At 38.4% G+C, this 22110-nt stretch overlaps 1 long non-coding RNA gene across 1 annotated transcript in view; it reads right to left on the reverse strand.

The window, feature by feature from the left end:
• LOC139675793 (uncharacterized) overlaps positions 1-21894 on the reverse strand; it is a 50834-nt gene extending 28940 nt beyond the window's left edge. The window contains exons 1-2 of the long non-coding RNA XR_011698544.1: positions 21808-21894; positions 2809-2892 (exon numbers count right to left, since the gene is read on the reverse strand). This is a non-coding gene — a long non-coding RNA (uncharacterized lncRNA). The remainder of the gene's footprint in view (positions 1-2808; positions 2893-21807) is intronic.
• Positions 21895-22110: the final 216 nt, after the last annotated feature.

Here is a 22110-nt window from a genome sequence, read left to right on the forward strand (position 1 = left end):
CTCTGAGCACTGCAGACTTTTGGAAACAATATGTATGAAATTATAGATTTAGAAATATTCAAAAATCTGGCAAAATTATGATTCAAAGTATCCACATTATAGTACAAAAATACTGGACAGGGAAAAAGTTGCTGCCATCAGGCAAAGCAGAAACAAGGCATGTTATCAACTTGTGGGTGACACATGGGTTTTAGAGATATTTCCTATCTGCACAGTAAGACAGTCCTGCTTTGGTCTTTTCCTGAGATAAGACACCCATCTGTCAGATCATTACAGGAATTACAGATAAAATCTTTGCCAGTGCCTATTATTTGACATATTGTGGATAAAAAACAATTCCTTACCAGAGGGAATTCCCCAAATGAGGTAAACCAGGACAGAGCTCAGCTAAGGGGCAAAGGGCACTAAGCTGTGAAGAAACTCACTCAAGACAAGTGATATAGCAGAGAGCTCACAGGCCAGACACATACACTGATTTTGACAGATGACATAATTATACTTGACCTGCAATAAAATCATCATTAACTTCCACCTTCCAGTTCCAGTCCAATTACATTGTTACCTAAGCAAAATATTTCATCTTAAATGTCTTCTAAAGATATTCCAATAATGTGATATAAAAACTAGTTCTAGAGTAAAATATTGAGATTATAAAATGAGCAGTATAAACAAAGAGCAAAGTAATTCCACATATTTTTGGTAACTCAAAGCCAAATTTAAAAGGTCAATGTTTGCAGACATGTCTAAACCTTGGGTACCTCTTGAGTCCAGAAATAGAAATGTTATTTTGCTCTTAGAAGACAAAAGTTTGAAGTCATAATGTGTTTAGATAACTTATATTAACAACTAAGACTGAGGGAATAAAGCCATACTGAATTTTGACCCTTTTGAAGTTTGCAGCTGTTTTGCACTACAATGTACTTTAATATGCATCTAATTATTTTCTGGTTTTATGGGCATGAGGAATAAAGAGCTCCTAGCTGATAAAGGATGAATATCCCTGATCCAAATAATAACTCATGATAAATTAATGGCTGCAAAAAGGACAATTTTGATTTTTTTCTCTCCAGATATTTGCTCAGTTATTTCAATTTTCTTAAAAAGGTGAACATGGCTTTAAAGAGAAAGTGAACAAACAGAGCCAGCTTACACTGCAGTAGCTATGACAACAGACTTTGAAATAAGTGTGGAAAAAGCTAGATCTGAATCTTAATTTCATTTAATTATTTCTTCAGTCTACTTTTCTTGTTGACTACTTTTCATTTTACTCCGAAATTCTGCAGAAATTGTGACTTCTTGCTACCACTAGATGCATAGTACCTTCTGAAGCAGATTCTACAGATCTTATCTAAGCTGGAAATGAAAGTATTCACAGCTTTAGTAGACAACTCTTAACATTTTCAGAAGAGTTTTTCGGGAATATTCTTTACCCAGACATGCTGGGCTCAATGCAGATGGGCATGTGTGAGAGATCTGACTTCAGATGATCCCACTGGTCCACAACTAGAGAAGGATATCATGTTGTCTATTAGAGATGAGGTTTCCAAAATAAAAAGACAAGAGAGGTGGTAGAGTTAAAAGATTTTCAGTGGACTCAGTAACTGGGCTGGAGTGAGAAAGAAGAGGCTTCAGTTCTAGAATCTCTTCCTTTTTTCTTTTAGTCCTTCCCATCTTCCTTAGACAGTCGTTTATGGATGATATCCACAAGCATGGATACTACCACCTTCACCAGACAGAAGGTCAGGCTCCCTGTTCCTGTCTCCTTTCCCATTCCTCTATATTATCTTTAGCAGAAGAAGCAGGGAGCACATTTTTGCTCCACCCATCAAGCACAGGAGGTAGAAAACACACTTGGACAATTATCACTTACATCTCTTCTTACTCCATAAATGTTCCATTTGCCCTCTCTATTTTCTTGGAAAACATCCAGGACTTCATAGGAAAACCAGATCACTTTACAGCTGTCACTATACAGCAAAAGAGTTACTTAAACTTGTTCTAAATTAACATGTTTCACCTGTGCTCCTAAGCAAGTTATTGATCTACAGCCACCCAGGAGCTCCCACACCTGACCAGGCCAGGGACATGACACAGCATTTCCCTCACTGGCCCAACTCAGCTCCTCTGGGGCCCAAGACCCCTGAGCTCAGTGTGGTGGATTGTAGAACATCACAGCAAAGGTTGGCACTGGGGCATGCAGGTAGAAAATACAGAAACAGATGGTCATCATGCTAATAATTGCTTACTAATTCCCTTAAGAGCTGATTATTGAATAATCAATCCTCAGAATTCTCCCAGAAAGGCAAAAATGCATAAGAAGTGTATAAAATATAAGCCCGTTTTTTCCCTTCAAGTCTGATATTGTCAAGTTTTTTTCACTTGGCTCTCTCCACTTTCTCAGTAAGATACCTCCTGTTGCAATGGATGAAGAAAGACTGGTTCAACAAGGACTGGAAGAAAGCAGCCTTAATCTGCATTATCCTTTTTACTGGTGTATTGATTTTTAGACTTAGCTGCCTAACTGATAGAAATTTGTGCAAGGACATCTCCTGTGTAAGCAGCTACAGATATACTTACAAGAAGAGGTTCAGACCTTGGCCATCAGACATCTCCACAAGTTGAGGAATATGGGCTGCCTCACATTCAAGTACATTATTCTTATTCTCTGATTTGTCCTCTTTTCAAACTGCAGCCCTCTCCCACACTCTTGTGGATTTGCCCTGCATTTCCAGTATCTTCACTGTAAATGAGGCATTCCAGTGCCCCATCTATGATTTGTGGAGTTATGAAGAGTTATAAGGTACTTACAGATTTCATCTGCAGCTTCAAAGCAGCTGAAGACCATCCTCACAACAAGCCCTTAGTCAGAAGAGAAGATTCAGCTTTTACTGACTGTAACAAATAAAAAAAAAAAATTTGTGTGACCCCTAAGGAAGAAGAGACGAGAGGAGACAAGACAAGCGCAAATCAGTTTACCAAGGCACCATTTGCATTTCACACAGGGAAACTGCTGCCTGGAGGTGGTTAAAAAGACTCTACCCCCAGACACAGCTGCCACCTCTTATACTAATTTCCCACCTGGAAGTGGAGAAGCAGCATTAACTCTTTAGTGGCTGGCTCAGTGAGGGTAGAGCAGGGGGTGACACTTGGAGAGCTCCTTGTTTCTAAGAACTTCTTGCCATTGCATTTGGAAATGTTCCCAACATATTATTCCATCTGTGATCTCCTTGCACCAATGATCTTTCTCTTCCATCCTCAACACAATCAGCATCAAAGAGTCTTGTTGAACATTCTGGTCTTTCCATATATATTCCAAACAGCACCTCTTAACAGCAACTTTGTTTCTGCCTCCGCTGCACTCAGCACACAGAGTTCATTTGCTTTCTTGATAATGACTCTTGTGAAGTGCATGCACAGCTACTTTTAAATCTTCCTCTCTAAATCAGATATGATTTTTTTGAAAACCTTTTTGCATTGACTCCAGTGGGCACTGAACGCTAAGGAAATAAAATAAAAGCCACATTTTGTACTAGAGTTGGTAAGACCTTTCCATTCCTCCTCTCTCCAGCCAAGCAACAGCATTGAGAACCTTGGTTTGGTCTCTCATGTAGTAAATTTGAAAGTTATTCTGCTTTTTGTAATCAAGGAATGAGTCATGGGCACTTGAAGTTCAATAAATCCCCAGAGGCAGCCAGCTTAGTTTATTTTCAGCTCTGATGACCCAAGAGGGAAAATTAGTTTATTTTTTGAGACATGGGAATTCAATTTTTTCCTCATTATATTTAAACAATCCCCCTAACATAGGAGAGGGAAAAGTTCACATTAAAAGGCAATGTTTATTAAAATATCAACTTCTCTGTGCTGCAGGAGGATTATTAGCATCACTGACTTCCTTCTCTGTTCAAACAATCTATTGTCAGGTTTCACAGACAAGGACTTTTGTGGTTGCTGCTCTTTGACAGTGAATGTTTGGGAAGTTTATCCTTCATGTGAGAACAATGTTGGAAAGAGAAAAAACCCAAGATGCTGAGTTTCCTGGTGAGAGGGTGACAGAAGAACCCCCCTTTCCAAATAGGGCCAGCATGTTTGAGGTCTTCAGTAGAAGCATGAGATGAATTACTTCCTTCTTAAGAACCAGCTTGATATAGCCTACAGAAATATATTCTCAGAAAGAGGCATCTTTACTGGTGCATTTCATACATTGCATTCCTATGTGCAAACACAGATCCAGAGGCATGGCAGTGTCAAAGGAGAAAAGGGAGAATGATGTGCTGGTCATGTACACCGACATCTAGAAATGAAGTGACACAGAAATGACACACTCAAATGGTGCAGAATGAGTATAAATTGGCTCATATTATGTTTTAGTATTGCAGAAGGCTCCATATAATGTATCACTGGGAAAAGATTTTTGTTTACTTAAGTCTTACTGCACGACATTTTTTTTCTCTACTTATTACTTGAATTCATAAACCCCAAAACAAATTCTGATTTTTAGTGCAGAGATATAGAATTTAGGCTACAGAAGCCAATTTAGCACTGAAAATGCAAAAATAGTTCTGTCTAAAAAGGATACTTTACTTTTAAGGAGAAAATGAAAAAGAATACCTAATTAAAGTGGTTTTCAGTTTTATTTTTAAGAGAAAAATGTGTGAGGGATGACATTTATTTAAATCTTTAAAAACTAAATATCTTCCCTGGGTTTCATTTTCTTTCCACAGTATGAAAACATATCCTTTTTTTTTTTCCTAGTTTTTCCTAGGGCAGACACTTAAGCAAAGATATTGTTTTATAAAGCTATCTGTATATTTGCTCAACCTATTTTTTAATCTCTGTTTCTTCACAATGTTTGGTGAAAAACTACTGACTGCTTTTCTGAGAGAAAATTGTTCAAAGTTCCATTTTAAATTGCTGAATATTAGAAACACTTCTGTGCACTCTAGTCATTAAGGATGGCTCCCTTATTTTCAACTCCCATTCTGTTTCTACCCATTGTCATAGTGATTGCCATACAAGTACAATTTTAAACCTCCTGATGTGGCAAAAACAAAGACAATAAAAGATCTGGTGACTTTCTAAGAGTCATTTAAGGGTATGCAGGTCCTTTGAACAATACCAGACTTTCTTTCTAGGAATGTCTGCTTTCCTTGGATACTCCCTTGCATGTCCTGTTTGACATAAAAAGATTGTACATACACTTCAGTTAATTTATAGCGAGTAAAGAAGCTACAAAGACAAGGAGGGCAAAGAAAGATGGCTTTGAGAACACCCGGCTGCTTTGTGCTGGCTTTGCACTGCATCATATACCCAGTGAGTGCTAAACATAACAGAAACATTTTAAGTCTTGGCAGAAAAACCTGCTATGTCTTCCTAAGAACAGTTGGGTCATTAGTAGCCATTCAGTCAGACAGAGCGTGGCTGTCTCGGAGCTATTAGGTAGATGGTGAGAGGTTGGTAGTGAGAAAATGTTGTACTGGAGGATCCCACTGAGCAATTACTTGGCTCAGCTGTGTGCAGAAAGGCAGCCCTCGCTGCAGGGCTGATGGACGGGTGGAAGCCAAAAGGGAAATCAGCACTTCATAAAAGTTAATGACCAAAGATATACTTCTTATGAGCCCTGACCATAGTAGGAATCAAGTTCAAAGCACAATACTATTTCCTCTTCCATTGCTCCCTCTTGTTGTGGACCAGTCTGCCTCTCTTTTTTTGTTGTTGTTACTGGTGGTTTTTAAAATATGCACCTGTGAGAAAGCCCTGAATAAGACACCCTCCATTATTTTCTTCCATGTCATCATCAGATCTGACTCAGGTAGGTCACCCCTTTTCTTTTCTACTTTCCCAAAGGTAATATCTCAAAATGAGATTAAACATCCTCTTCCAGATGGCCTATTTTTGGTAAGAAAATTAATGCATGAAGCCCAGGATTGACAGATCTTAAATCAGCATCCTGCACAGAGAGGGGCACTGGCATTCTGACTACTAGCCCTTTTGACTACTACTTTTATATTGTTTTTACTGACACTATTCCAAACAAAGATATCTTTCGTGAATGCTAAACACCAAGTGTAATTGTCCAACTCCAAAATGTTGCAGTGTTGTGTTTCAACATTTTATTGAGTATTTTAATACTATTATTATGGTTCAGAATTATTAATAAATTATAGTATTTAAGAACTAATATTAAATATATAATTGAAAAGCGTTTGTGTTCTTTTTCTACTGACTGGAAACAAGAGAAGATAGTAATATCCCAAGTCCAGCTTTCAGCTCTGTGCACTGAAATATGTATATATGTATGCTGGTAATGATTAACTGTGACACAATAAATAACAGTCTAACAATAACAAATGTAAATAAAATATATGAATTTCTTAAAATAATAACTTCATAATCATTATTACTTTTCTTTCCTTTTCACCTACACACATATGCCTCTATTCTACCTCTCCCTGCTTTTCTATTCTGTAACCAGCTCTGCAAACATTAATCATAATATAAATGGAAAGGGCATGTGAGATGCTACAATGTTTGTTATCAAACACTGGGTCAAACACACAGATTGTGCATTAGAGAGGAGGCTTTAACACTGAGGAGAGTGTGCCCTGCCAGAAGTGCCCAGGCCAGAAGCACCATGGTCTACACAACACAGACCCTCATTAAGTCTTCTTGCTGGTTTAAAAAATGAGTTTTATTCCAGACTCCATGTAATTCACTCTGTGACCACAGGCTAAATATTTGTTTTCTGTTTTCTATTTTCCCAGTTGTTAAAGATGCTTCTAATTTTTACAGCATTTTGAGCCATATGGGCAGTGGGAAATTCATTGACATTAATGTTCAATTTGGATGATTAGGATGAGCGGCATAGGTCAAGGAAAAAATCTCTTATAAGTATGGTGCTATAAAGAAAGCTCTGGGATACATAAACAAGAGAAAAATCTATAAATGAAATGATTCCAAGAGAGCTTGTAAGATACAGAATAAATATGAGCCCACTTTAAGTATTCTGCCTTATCAAAACTGCATTTATGATGGAATAAAGAATTACTGCATTGCTAAAGGAACAGTCATAACCGTGAAGAAAAAATGTTGAATTGTTATGGCAGACTACACAGCAACTGAGCATTTATGGCTCCACTCAGGGCAGACTGCTCAGTCAGGATTTTTCTCACATATATTATCATATAAACCTCCTGTGCCACATGCAGTTTTGCAGAGTTCAGGGGATGAAAGAGCAAGAGGGGGATAGCTTTACTTATTTTTGTGGAAACCCATTTATCATCCTTGTCTAGAATTATTGTCTTTTTACTTGAATTGAAAAAGTTTTCATTAACTTTCTGACATTTTCCCTTCACCCCAAAGTTCCTTTCTTCATGTAAGCATGTACACCGTTATTATTGGAAGATGTGCTTTTACAAATTGTACTACCAAGGTTGTTACTACCTATTTGCCATCATTTTGCAGCACTGGATTACCAGATAAAAAATAAACTATAATAGCTCAGGACTGTCCCAAAATTCAAACACATGAATAGTAACCCCCTTGACTATTCCTGGGATAATGCATAGGCTCAGTGGACTCTAAATTAATATTTTATGACAATTATATGATTAACTCATGATGTTTTTGAGGTTTTATGGGCAATATGGTCAGAACTATATTTGTCCTTGTCAAAGAGATGCATCCTTTTGGTCTCCATCTAATGTTTCCTTTGCTACAGGTTAAGCAGTGGGGGAACAAATCTCAGTCTTGACTGGGAAAGGGAAAGAGAAAGAAGGGAAAGGAAAAAGACTATCTAAAGTTTGCTGAGATCTTGAGCTACTACTCAACCTCAAACATATACATTTTCATAGTAATACCAAGGGAAAGTACAGCATCTGTGCTGCAAACCTCTCTTGGAGACAGCTTTGAATTATCAGATTTTTTTGTGGGTACAAATGATATTGAACATATGGTGTTTGAAAGAACGGCCAACACTGCAAAAGCCTTTGGAATCATCTGATGTTTTGCTTAGTGTTTCTCCACCCTCAGCTTTTAAGTCTGTCATATTTTTCTAGTAGAAATATAGTGACCCATTTATGGCAACAGCTGCACATTCAACTTGTTACTAGTGATGCTAATTATCACAGTGGAAAGGAAAGATTCAAGAATACAATGATGAACCTAAATGTGAGGGAGAAAAAAAAGTAGCAGTGCTTATACTTCATTGTATGGCCTGGATTATCTTCCTATAAAATGTAAAAATTACTTGATAGGCACAAGTTGACTCTGGAGGTTCATGTTATGTATGCAGCTGAAGCAAAAGTCCTTCCTCATCTGTGAGTACAGTGTGCCAGATATTTCAGGCAGAGCACAACAGTTTCTATCATTGATGTGAAATGTCAGTCTGAACTGGGGAATGCCATGAAGCATGAAGTGATGAATTACTATCATTTTTGCAAGGTTTCATAATGCACAGTGGCTTCACATTACAGCATTTTAACTTGTGCCTGTGTTATTAATGTCATTAGGAAATATCTAAAAAGTAGAGCCTTAAAAATATTTTTGGCCTGTTTCCCTCTCTCTTAAATTTTGTGCAGTTTTTCTCAATCTCACATTTAAGCAAAACCTATTCTTTCTCAACTCATGCATTATGTAGTTTCTAACTCTCTCAATGCATCATCTGTCTCATGCTGAGGGACCATAGTTGAGACAATTGCATCATACCACAAATATGATTTTCTGCTATTAATTCTGTAGTAACACTACTCTGGAATAGTTTAATTCCCTGGAATTTTCTGGGCATCTCCTTATTTTAGAATTCAGGCTTCCAAAGTCTGTCAGTATAAAACAAACATCCTAATCCCAAGGTACCAAATTTCGTGTCTGAAGAGTCAATAAACTTCTGCTTTGGTCTGTACTGAAAACCTGAACATCAGTACTTTGGGGCATCAGATTTTCAGCACTGACCTTACATGTTATGAGACGCTAATCCAAAACCACATTAAACCAATCATTCAGATGAGTAACCAATAACTTATTCATAAGTTGGCAAAGAGACATCCTTCATATTTCATATGTGTCTGTCTGCGCCCTGTAACTAGGCAAGAAGGAAGTTAAGCCTGTGTAGCTTTTTCTAATTGCTTTCAGCTGCATTTCAGCCAGACCAGTTCAGAGTAAATATGGGGCACTTCTAAGTTTCTACTCACGTCTCTACAGTTTCAAGTCACTTAAATCAGTTTACATTTAGGATTGTTTGTAATAGCTGGTAGAAGGTGAGGAATTTCTCTACACTGACAGACCTTGGGATGCATACATATTGTATCAGACAGAATTAAAGCAAATCTTGGGAACAGATTAGAAGGATAGCATCCAAAATTCCATTTCTAGAAAAGGATGTAAAAGCTAGTGAAGAGTGATGAGTTTATTTACTGAAAACACTCTTGCAATCATCTCATGGGAAGTCCATTGCTGAGGGGAATTTATAGTCAGTTATGGCCTTCAAGGGCTTTTTGGTTATACAGTCCAGAAGAGTTTCAGACACCAAAAAAAAAAAAAGGAATAAAAAGATAATATAAAGAGAGGTTTCAAACACTTCCTCTCTAACAAGCCATAAAAAGAAGTATCATTTTGTTACAAATCTGTGCTTGATAATATGATATCAATTTCATCATTCACAGCCAGTAGTTCAAATAGTGATTTAACTTTTTTTTTTCAACAAAGAAATCCACCACTTATAAGATTTGGATATGTAATTGCACAAGTCTCACTGACACACTGTAGATGACTGTCCAAGAGCATCAGGCTGGAAAAATTTGGACAAAATCAGTGCTGGGTGCCCTTATAAAACATGGGGCAGATAAATGTTCACCCTACACGTAGATAAACCTGTTTTTTTCAACTTGCTGTTCACTTGAACCCTCACAGACACTTACAGTAGGGGCAACATGTAACAGAGGACTACAGTGAGTTGCTGAGACCTTGGCTTTCCATAATTACACTGGTTCTTTTATGGGCATGCACAAAATGTCTGAGTACAATAAACATATATAAAGGTACAAACACAATGATATATGTAGATACTTGTCAAAGTATATGCCCAAAGAAAGGACTGTACTGAGCATATCTCTGTGGAACAGAGCAATCAGATATACAGAATGAATGTAAAACAGAGTTTACAATATTACTTTGTAATGTGTAAGGTACTTATCTAGAGAATTTACATTCTAAAATCAAGGATGGAAAAAAAAATACAATAAATAATAGGACTATTGCAGCTTCTGAAAAGCACTTTCTCCTGCAATGATTTTGTAGCCAAAATGATACTAAAGGGATTGAAGTAACCTTAGCATTGTTCCATAGCAACACCAATCTTTCCTCCTCCTTTCTCCCAGCCAGGCTGTTAGACTGTCTTGGGTATCATCTCACCTATTCAATAACACAGCCGGGGAATGAAAAGGGTAAGAAAACCCCTCTAAAAGTAGAGTAGGAAAGATAAAAGGTGTTATCAATAGGGAAAGAAGCATTTTTGGGAGGTGGGAAGTGAGGAAAGACATAGACTGAGATTACAGCCTGCACGCCTTTAGTTCTCACAGCCTACAAGGGTGTGCAGCACTACCTTTTCTTTCTGAGGTAATAGCTGAGGAAGCAGTACCGTGACATATGTTTGATGGCCAAGCCATCATTTACATATACACATGCCTTTATACACACACACTATAGGCTTTTCTCCATTTCCCATTTCCATTTTTTTCAAGTAATAGTTTCATATGCCAGTGTGACAGGACAGTCCTACCCTGACATACATACTATGCAAGCCATGATGCATAGATTATGGAGGGTCGACTGCTGGCCCCAGGATGCTGCCCTGCTGTTAAATTACACTGAGACCATCCTAGCTCACCAGACTTTGAATACACATCCAGCTTTTTGAAGCAGGATTTGACAATAAGCTGGTCTGCAGGCTTGTATATCTGTGTCTACCAGTCCATCACTATTTAACTATAAAAGCCCAGTCCAGCTTCCATATGGCAGATCCTTCCACATACTCCCTTGAAGTGTGGAGTTTCTCCCGTGAAGCAGAGACACCTCTTCACAGTTACTCCGTTGGGGATAAGGGGAGGAGAGGGATCACCCTGCTGTCTCGTATGGTGAGTTATATCAATCTCCACTTAATGATTGTTTTTTTTGCCAGCTTTGATACAATTGTTTTAATATAATTCCTTTGTTACAGTGCACTATATTACTTTGTTAAATAACACCCTACTAGTAGATATTAGCTCTTACACTGGGTAGTAATTAATCCTGGTTCATATCTTTCATCTGTTCACCTGTTTGTTAATTTACCATAATAAATTATTTATTTTATATAAATGTCTCTATTTTGCCACTATTAAAACCTGCAGCACAAGGTGATTTAATCACATCTTTTTAATTCCTTAAATCTTAAACATTGACACAGTCTGAGGCTAAGATTGGAGTCAACCACACCTAAACCCTTCTCTGAGAAGGAATTTGGAAAGCAAGGGAGTCCTTTCTGCACCTAATGACTCAACAGCAAAGCTTTTTAATAACTTTTCATAAGCCTTCCACTCTCTCATGACTGGTAGGTCAGTCGTGTAGTGTAATGGCAACTGAGCTGAGAAAACAGGTGGATAAAAAATCATACAAAATAGAGGGGGTATGGCTGTAAAAGAGGGGGGATCATCAAATCATCCTTCCAGAACTCCCACAAAACTGAAGGCCACTAGAAGAAGGCAGCAATCTTCATAACTGCAATGGGGAGGCAGTTGTTTGCTGTGTTGCTGTGAAGCAACAGGAAAAGAAAAAGAACATTTCATTTTTCACCCTAAGCCTCTCTAACTATGCCTTTGTGGAAACTGAAGATTGGTTTCATTGTGCTACTGAAATGAACCCAAGATCTTGTGTGACATTTCAAATAACGAGAACAATATATTTCTCCATTACTTTACTTACTTTAAGCACATGTGTTTTGTAGTTAATGTAGTTCCTGGTGTTATGAGAGAGCAATGAAAATGAAATCCATGCTTAATGCACTGAACTTTGACAACAGCAGCTGCAACTCAAAATTAAAATCCACTGCTTTGCTTTGCTTTAAGGGTCTGAACCGGCTTTGAGGAAGTGCTGCAGCGCAATGTGGATGAGCATATCTGAAATGAAAAACGCCTGAACGGCTGCCCAAAGGACAGATCAAATGACCAAAAGCAAACAGTGATGTGCTAGGCTGTTTGCTGAATACTCAGGTGAAATCACACAAGCCCCATAAGCCTTGGAAATTTCAAGACCAAAGAGAGATACTGAATTTTTATCATCTGCTGAAGGCACTAATCATGGAGATAAAAGACTCATTTAGACATGATGACTTGACCCAAAAGCCAGAGGAGGTATTGAAGGAAATGAAGTTTCTGCCATTGGTCTCAGAGCACTTTAAATCTGGCCAGAATACATATACACTGAATTTTTTGATTAAGTTGTTTTGGGGCAGGGGGAGGGAGATGTATTTTTGGGTTTTGGGGGAGTGGGTTTTTTGTTTGTGTATTTTTTTCAGACAGCAGCAGTGAACATAGCATTAGTCATTTTTTTCTCCAGGATGTGATTATGTCCTTTAGGTGTTTAACTGCATTTTATAATGACCCAGTATATTCAGGTTTAGTTCATTTGTTTTCCCCTTACATCATCAAGGACCTGCTTTGACTTCTGATTGAAATAGGAATTATGGAAAACCCCGAGAGCCTCTGAAGGAGGGTTCATTAGAACAGCCTCTGCTGAGTGCCTGGAAGGCACCAGCCTCAACTGCAGCCTGTCTGAGCGAGGTGAAATTCTGTCCAGTGGTCTACTACAGGGACAATGAGAGAAAAATCCTGTTATGAACAAGGCCTGACAGACTTGCTGGTGCCATACTAGCCTGCTCCCAGGGAAAGGTACCTGTGCCAGCCAGAGCTCACCACTTGAAACTGGAGTCTTCCCACTGCCCATCCTCCACAGAAGAGACCATTTTTAATCATACAGGGCCCATTCATTTATCCTAGAGGGATAAATGGCAGGTAGGAAAATAGTATGGCCCTACTGAGTCTGAAAATTGACATGTAAAGATAGTCACTTAAAATGAAAGAATGTGACGAGATTTACAGATGAATTATGTTCCTGTGATATAAAAGGTTATTGATTCAGTTAAATAACACAGTCGAATTACTGAATGCGCTTCTTATTCTATGTTAATCGCAATAATATAAATATCTTGCAGATCTTTGTGCACCATCCACCATGCATTTCCAATAAGGAATAGAAGTAGCAGGAGTCAATAGATCTGACTCTCTAAGCTTTCTTTCTTTTTGCAGTTAACTTTCCATGTATTGAAATGCTCTGAATACAGATTGAATTGCTTTGTTCGATATTTATTATTGTTCCACCTGTGTTGAAATGGGAACAGCTGTGGCTTTGATAAATAGATTCAAAGACAGTCAAAATTCATTGTACCTCCTCTAAATGCTTTTGTGTCCTCTGCTGGAGTTCTTTTTGATAAACTCTGGCAGCAAGGCTTCTCTTGAATCAAAATAGATCTATTTCTTGCTTTCATTGATCCAGATTGTCCTATGTCATATATATATCCAACTTTTTGGACAGCCAAAGGCGGTTCCTCTTTTCCATGTTTAGAGATATACTACTCCTTAAATCAGTGAGGCAATGCACATGATAACTAATGGATAATTACAAGTAAAGGTGTCAGCACCTGGCAGAAGAACTTCATTAGCTTCCAAAGCATATCAAAGAACATTCATTATCACAGTATGAAGTTTCATAAATAATTGGTACTAAATCCACACATGCCAAGTGAATGATCAGTATGACTTTGCATAGCGATCAACATGCCTGTTTAGTCCATTACTGTGCTCATTTGCAAGCTCAATATTTTGCCAATGCTACCATTCACACTAGTTCTCCCAGCGTTTGTTTGAAGAAAGGAAAAGCCATGAGGATTGTCTTGTCTGTTTCCTGAATCACAACACCAACTAACTGTAAATCTTTCACCACACAACAATGGCACAATCTTGATTTAACTCATCCTCAAGCCACTGCACCAAGATTATTTACCTCCAGTTTTTTAACTTTGTTTATGAAGGTAGAATAATATTACAAGTTGCATTTGTGAAATAAGGCAATATTAAGCAGAAGGTTGATGAAAAACTTAAAAGTGGAGATCAAAGATGTATATTATGTGTATAAAGCACTTCTTCAAGGATTCATGTTTGTGCCTTTTGCCCCTCTTCCTTTTATTCATTTACTGAATGAGGGCTCTTTTCTCCCCAGAGGAGAACTGAGTGTACAGGAAAAGAACATTGAAATTACTAACCTCCATACGCACACACAGAGTTTTTACGTAAATATGCATTTAAATTTAGTTCCAAGATCATCCTTGTCAGCAGCCCATGATGTAATTTGCTGAATAATGAAAGAGGGGCAACATTAGTTTAAAGCGATTGTTGTGTTTGTTCCTTTATTAAGTTTTGATGCCTGGTGCTACAGGGCAATGCAACATGACACGGCTAAGCGGTGATATGAGTACTATGAAAATTTAAACTGATGCACACACCAAGAAGCTGGAAACAGCAGAACATGAAGTGTCTAAGGCATCCATAGAGCAAACAGCCGAACAAAATAATCCACTCATCCTATTATGCTTACTTTCCTTTCTTCCTCTGCAAATCTCATACTTCTGTACCCAAAAGACACCTTCTGCTTTCACCTTCGCTTCAGGTTTAATCCAGACATCTCTCTTGGACTATCCCATTATTAAAACTTGTTGGTGAATGTACAATTTCTGACACTGCAGCTAACTGGAGTCACTTGATGTAGCCACAGGACAGCAAACCTGCAGCACAGGTGTTCATGGTACAGAAATGGCTTGCTTGCCCTCCACCCAGCACAGCTGAAAAGGGTTTGTCTGTGCAATTCAGCTGCTGCTGACTTGAGTAAGCAGCTAAGAGTAGTCCGTCTTTCTGTGCTATTTCCTAAATAACTCACAAGCATAATAGAAACAAGTTCACCCCAGGTGTGATTATTAGCAAGCTAGTAAGAAAGAAAATTTCTGGTTTGTTTTTTTTTTTTTCCCCAGAAAGAGATGTAACTCACCCAACAGAAATGGGAAATATCAATTATGATAAAATTCCTAATACTGAAACAATAAAAACAGTAAAAACATTTTAAAAGTGTTGAAATATTCCAATTAATTTTCCATTACATGATTGCTCATTGTTTTGAAATTGTACAGAATGGGAATAGAAGGTACCAAAATTATCACACCAGTATAATTCAGTTTACAAGTTGGGTTTTTTTTTGTTTGTTTTTTTGTTTAATCTTCTTAACATTTGTGGATAGAAAATAAATATACACAGTCTAAAATATTTTCAGGGACTCTACTTGGCTCCATAGCTGAGCAATTAGCAAGAGGTTGCCTGGATATACTTCCCAAGGAAACACTAACTCCCATAGCAAACCCCAGCTGCTCCCAAGTTTTCTCTAGACTTGAGAAAAGACAGGGCTGCTAACAGCATGTACTGAATCAAAGGGAAGTGAGACAGACACATTTTTGCCACTAGGCAGCATCACCTACATGAGGATAAATTGGGGCTACCCCTCCTGGAACAACATCCTGCCAGAGCCCCGGGCACGGTTGCATATGAAAGGCTGCAGCCTCTCACCTCCAGAAGGAGAGGGTAGATATTGACAGCAAGAAATGTGTGGAAGGAGCTGTCTCTCCACTGCACCCCGAGTCCTCCTGCTTGGGTTTGGACCACCCAGTCCTAGTCTGCCTGAGTGACCATCATGAGCCTTGCAACTGATTTTGGACTGTGGCACCTCCTGCTTAGAGTGGGAAATGACAGTTACAGCCCTGAAAGCCAGATGCTTTGAAGCAGACAGAGGTAGTCCTGATGGAGTTTCTGAGTCAGCTAATACAATTCACCAGCTTCTGCAGAAAACTAAATAACGGGATTTTGTCAGAGAAACACTAAAGGGAGCTTGGTTGTCGTCTACAGAAATTCATGGTGGAGATTTTGTTCCTGTTCAGTAGTTCATTTTCAGAAGGTGATTTAGCCACTTGTTTTACTCAATTTAAAACTGCCAGCCTGTTTTTTCATAAGGGAAAATAGATTACAGAGCTCAAGAAGCTGTCTTTTTGTTCTTCAAAATGGCTTCAAGCAGGTCCCCCAATTCTTCAACTGGCCTGGGCAGTTTCCCTCAGCTCCCTGTCTACTGTCTCCATGGGGAGATACATCATAGAGAGAAATCAAATCAGAATTTACTGTAAGATTAAAGGCACTGGAGATCAGAGCAAGTTGCAAGGAACCACTGTGTTTCAGATTAATGCTGAGACCAATGCTGCTTTGAATTCCACTCCAGTTTTGCAGATTATCAGGGAACAATAGTCAAGTTAAAACAAGGCCATTTCTTCTTATAAGTGATCACACTTGGCTGGAACTTGTTCTGTCACTGTCTGCACTAATCAGTCACTTCAAAGTTTGCCTGGCACCCTCTGAGGCTGTCCCCCACACATAGCCTGTCCTTACCCTCTCATTTCCATTTCTTCCCAACTTCTTAGACTGATAGGAGAGAGCTTCAAGGGACAACTCACTGGATACAGAACAGGACCCCAGGGAATATAAGCCTAAATCCAAGCACCAGGGAAGATTTATTTTGTGAGCTTGGTAGCTTGCCATTGTACTTTGATTCTCAAGGTAGATTTCTCTCTGATTCTGCATTAACAGAAGCAATAACCTTCAGCTCTGCTCCTTTCCTATTTTCCTCTTCTTGTTGTGCAATGAAGAAAAACTAACTCAAGCTTAGTGGTAAGAGAAAGCATAGACTTTAACTACTGCAATTCTCTTTCAGCATTTTGATAACCCCTTTGCTAACAGAGCTGGTAGAAAGGAGCATGAGAGAGAAGGACATTCTCTTGCTCCTTTTCTTCTTCACTACTTTAAAAGTTTTGAATATTTTCACATAACTACAGTGCTAACAAAAATGAGAAAGAAAATGCCTTTTGAAATGTGAAAATTCAGTATTAGAAATGTGATGACAAGACACAAATGTAGCAGTTTGAAAAGGTTTGCTGAACAGGGAACATAAGGCTGTTGTACAGCTCCTGCACAGGAAGAATGAAGAAAGCGAAAGGAGCAGGCTGTGGGGAGAGAGAGCTGCAGATAGACTGAGATTCTTTTAATTGAAAAGTGAATCCAGCTTCATTCATTATATATGGAATAAAAAAAAAAAAGGTTTCAATGAAACATGGGGCTTCCAGCTTGCTCAAGAATATCACAAAAGCCCTTATTCAGCTTCCCCTAAGCCAAGAGAAACATGTTCAATTTTCAGCTCTTTGAAGCAGAAACTCACTCCCCTTTATGTGTCCCTACAGTGCCCAGTGCAATAGGTCTCCTGTCTCAGCAGGGGCTTCTAAGTGCTATTGTAATAAAATTGATTAATCATAATTTTTAATGAACTCCTTAATATTTTCAGTATCATCCTTGACTAAAAAAATGTATGCATGTTGAAAAGGCATGAAAATTTAATTTAGAATACAGTAAAGAGAACTTTTTGCTGGAAGAAAATCTAGCTCAAAAGGTAGTAAAAAAGGTTGTTCATACTAAGCAGATGCAGAAAGAGTATAAACAGTGTAACAAAATAGAAATGTGGACTTGACATCTATTTGTAGCCTAAAAATTAAGTGTGAGATGGGTGAGATATGCAGTAGCATGTAGGGATGCTATTTATGACTTTAAGAAGAGAGAACTGTACTGTTATCCAGCTCCATCTGCATGGAAATGAAGGACCACTCAGAGATAGATGTGTAAATCTTCCTGATGTGATTCCTCCCTACTCGTTTGCAAAGTAGCACTTAATATTGACTTCTGCACTACTATCATATAAACCCTGTGATAGCTGTGGAAATGAAAGGGCCAGCTCACATCTCTTACTGGCACTGCTTCAGGCTGCAAATGGGGGTGGACACTGCTGCATCAGTCTGCACTTCAATAAATGTTTTTAAGGTTTATTTTTCACAGCAGGAGCAGAAATGAAAAATAAGATTCAATTGTACATGTCAACAGCCTTGGAGAAGTGCCAGTGTGCCATAACCCCATGTACCAGCTCAGCCCTTCTACTCTGTACAGTACAATTACTGTAACTTGATTCAGGGCCTGGCAAACATATGAGAAGCACGCATGTGCCTCTCTGTAAATGTGCATATACTGTACACAGAGATGATCCTGGGTTTTATTTTCTCTCTGTTAAAAGCCTTAATGTGAACTATCCTGTTTCCTTCTCTAGGGAAGATTTCTTTTTGAGGTAGTTTCTCTAGGCTTCCTTTCAAGTCAGTGAAGAATACAAATATCACAGAAGGGGCTCATCAATTCCTGTGGGAAACATGTGAGGCTTGGGCCATTCCCATCTCTCTCCATTAGCTGCAGTCCATCCTAGGCAGATAACTGAGGCTCACACATCCTGTACTTGGTTGGATTAAATGATTAGTATTTGGATGCCTAATGCCATTTGAGTTGAATCTTTGTACAACTCTATCAAAAGAACACAAATATATCTAAATATATTAGCTTCATAGAGGGAGAATTGCCAATTTTAAACTCTATTGTCTGTGGGAATTTGCAAGCAGAAGAAAGTATTAGGTCCATTGAACTATACAAAAATTTGCCTTTTGTAATTTAGAGAGTTATAAAACACTAAAAACCCATATAGTATAGATAAAGATAAGATTTTTCTCCAGAATTTAATCTTCTGTACCCATGATATTTGGAAAAATATATCATAGAATCACAGAGTATCAGGTTGGAAGGGATGTCAAGGATCATATGGTCCAACTTTTCTCAGTAAAAGCAGGGTATAGACAAAAAGGCCCAGTACCCTGTCCAGCTAAATCTTAGAAGTGTTCAACACTGGAGAATCAGTTAGTTCCTTGGGGAGTTTATTTCAACAGGGGATTCTCGTTGTGAAAAATTCTACTTTTGAGTACAATCAGAATCTACCCAGGAGTAACTTGTGCCCATTAATCCTCATCTTTACAATGGACTACATGTAGAAAGGGAGTCTCCATTTATTTGTGTAGCCAAACACTGGAACATGGTGATAAGGTCTTTTCTAACCCTTCCTTTCTCCAGGCTAAAAAAAACTTAGTTATTCTTTCCTCCTATGGCAGATTTCCTAGTACTTTGGTCATTGTGGCCTTTCCCTGGACCTCCTCTGGCCTGTCCACATCTTTTTAAGGGAGCAGGAAGCAAAACTGAGGACAATATTCCAGGTGTGTCCTGGCAAGCACTGGGTAGAGCGGGGTGACCTCTATATCTGCTGCTGATATCCTTGGTGATGCAGCCCAGCACCCAGTTGGTTTGCTTTCACTCAATAGCACACTGTTCATTCAGATAGGGCTTCTTGTCCCCCACGGCCCTTTCCACAGACCTGCTCCCCAGACAGGTAGATCCCAGCCTGTGATGCACTCCTGGGTTGTGTTTTCCCAGACTCATGACATTATGCATGTTCCCATTGCTCTTGTCAGCCCATCATTCCAGTCTATCCATATTTACCTTCAGGGTGGCTTTTCCTTTTGAAATATCCACTTACCCACTCAGTTTGGGGTCGTTGGCAAACTTCATAAGGGTACACTTGGACCCATTTTACACATCACTAATGAGGATATTAAACAGTGTCAGGCCCAATATGGATCCCTGGAGGACCCCACTTGTGACAAGTTGCCAGTTTTCCTTCTGTTCCTGCTTGTTGTTTAGTACCTGAAGAAACCGTTTCTTGCAGTTTTTGACCACTCTGGCCAATTGCAATTTGAGCCAAGATTTTGCATTTCTAACTGCATCTCTGCACACCCTGAAAATCCCTTTGTAGTTCTCAATATCTGTTATCCAGATTTCCATGTCTGGTAGTCATATTAAGCATGTTCAGAACCTTGCAGTTCAGGCATACTGCTGAACAGAAAATCCCATATGTGAATGAATATGAGGAAACTTTTTCCCTGCAAATTATTTCTCAGAAATGTCAGCTGTGTGATAAAGCTGTGGGATTAATTAATTTAGTACGCATCTGTAATTGCCTTATTGCAATCCTTCTCTCCCAGGACTAAAACTAAAGCTCCAAACCTCAAAGTATCTTGAAATAGCAGCTTTTTCCTAATCATGGCATGCCACATATTTATTCTTTAGCTTCAACACAAAAGGAATCTTTGTACCTATTACATACAGGTAGGACATTTATAGGCAGCCTGCAAGTCTGCAGAGATATTGCCACTGCCTTATAGTAAAACCATTTTAAAATGTAGTCACTTTTTCCCATTAATGTTAAGTACTATTGGGAAGTTAAGTGCAAGAAATAACTCTGATATGCAGGTCGACACAATTCCTATGCCACAGTTAAATCAGCTTTTAAATAAGGAGACACCACTGGATCAGCTAATGATCTGATCTAATTTAACAAAGTTAATCTTTTAGAGAGCCCAGTACTTTGTATTTAGCTCAGCAATGTCTCCTCAAAACCATCCAGTTCTTGATTTGACTATTTGAACAGGAATTATCATTCCTATAGTTTCCTATGCCACTCACAGATTTTATAAACACAAACCCTAAGATCTAAAAAAGCACAGGTGTGGATTTTTTATCCATAGATGTTTAACCATTAGATTACTTCTACTGCATTCACACTTGTGTATCTTTTCTAAGTAAATTAAATGCATCATGACTTCAAAGAAAGAGGGTTTTTAAAAATTTACCTGGATTTACCAGAGGGATCATTCTGAAGACTTTAGTTGGAGAGAGAAGACAGTTACCTGGACTGTTTTATTTTCACAAAGAAACAAACCCTAAACTAAGAATTATTCATAGAAATTACTCAACTGATAGTTAAAATACCTATATTACATTCAGGATAATTTCAAAGTTATTATACATGACTAGCAACAAAAAGAAGATAAATTACAAATTGAATTTAAAATAATGATTCCTGACAAGAATATTTTTTTCTTGAAGATAAACTGTGTGGCATGATTTTATTTAAAATCCAGATTTTGGGTAATGTCTAATGCCATGAATAGGCATCACAGGTGATCAGCAAGCTCTCACTGCATTGAAACTGAACCCAACGGTCTGCTCAAAGCCACAACTCAGATGAAAGCCCAGCAGTCCAAGCCATGTAGGCCAGGAAACAACAGTGATTCCATTTATTATTTAAGGGAAGAGATAGCAAACTGATGAGCACATCTTGCAGCAGGTATCTGCAGCCTTGTGGGAGGAAGCAGCGTGTCCTACAGCCCTCTGGCACTGAGGCTTTCTACTTCAGCAAATGCGCCGCTTTGTTTCACCAACATACATGAACAGGTTGGGAAAAGTCTGTTGGGGGAACAGCCACTGCAAGTCATCTTGTTTTCCTGGTACCTTAAATATTTTATTTTGATCCCTAACTAGAATATATACGTGATGAGCACAATAAAGCAAACTTTTTAACAAGCTGTCTCTTTTTTTTGGACAAGGAAGCCCTGATTTACAGCACATGGGAGAAGAAAGTCAGCACTTCCCAGACGATCCTTCTTTAAAACTACATCTTTTTTGTCATAATTTGCATTCTGGTTTTCAGCTAAACCAAGACTTGCACTGTCAATCTCTGTGTCTCTGTTCCAGTGCATTCACTAATAATTTTTGTCACTCTTTGGGCAATTTCAAATTCAAACTTAACAGAGCTAAATTTCAAATATATCCAGTCCCTAAAAGCATTAGTTAGCAACTGTGTCAAACAGCAACAATTACTTACTTTCTGAAGAAAAGTCATTTACAATTCAGTGTAAGTTTATCCTGCAAAAGTTGGAAACCAGTCAGTAGGTCTCAAGGTAGTCACCCAGCAGTCAGTGGGCACTTTGCCTAAAAGAAGAAAGGGGAGAAGAAAAATAAGGGTTAGAAGAGCAACAAGTAGAGCTCCTAGGAAACAATATTACACTAGATTATAAAATATCTTTTTTTTTAAGGACTGTTTTTTAAAGTTTCTCATACAAGTCTTCCTATAAGCTCTTTTTAAACCATTTTTAAGTGTACTATTTTTTTCCACTAATTTTGGAAT

Source organism: Pithys albifrons, chromosome 9 (assembly GCF_047495875.1).
Source record: "Pithys albifrons albifrons isolate INPA30051 chromosome 9, PitAlb_v1, whole genome shotgun sequence".
Taxonomy (NCBI): domain Eukaryota; kingdom Metazoa; phylum Chordata; class Aves; order Passeriformes; family Thamnophilidae; genus Pithys; species Pithys albifrons.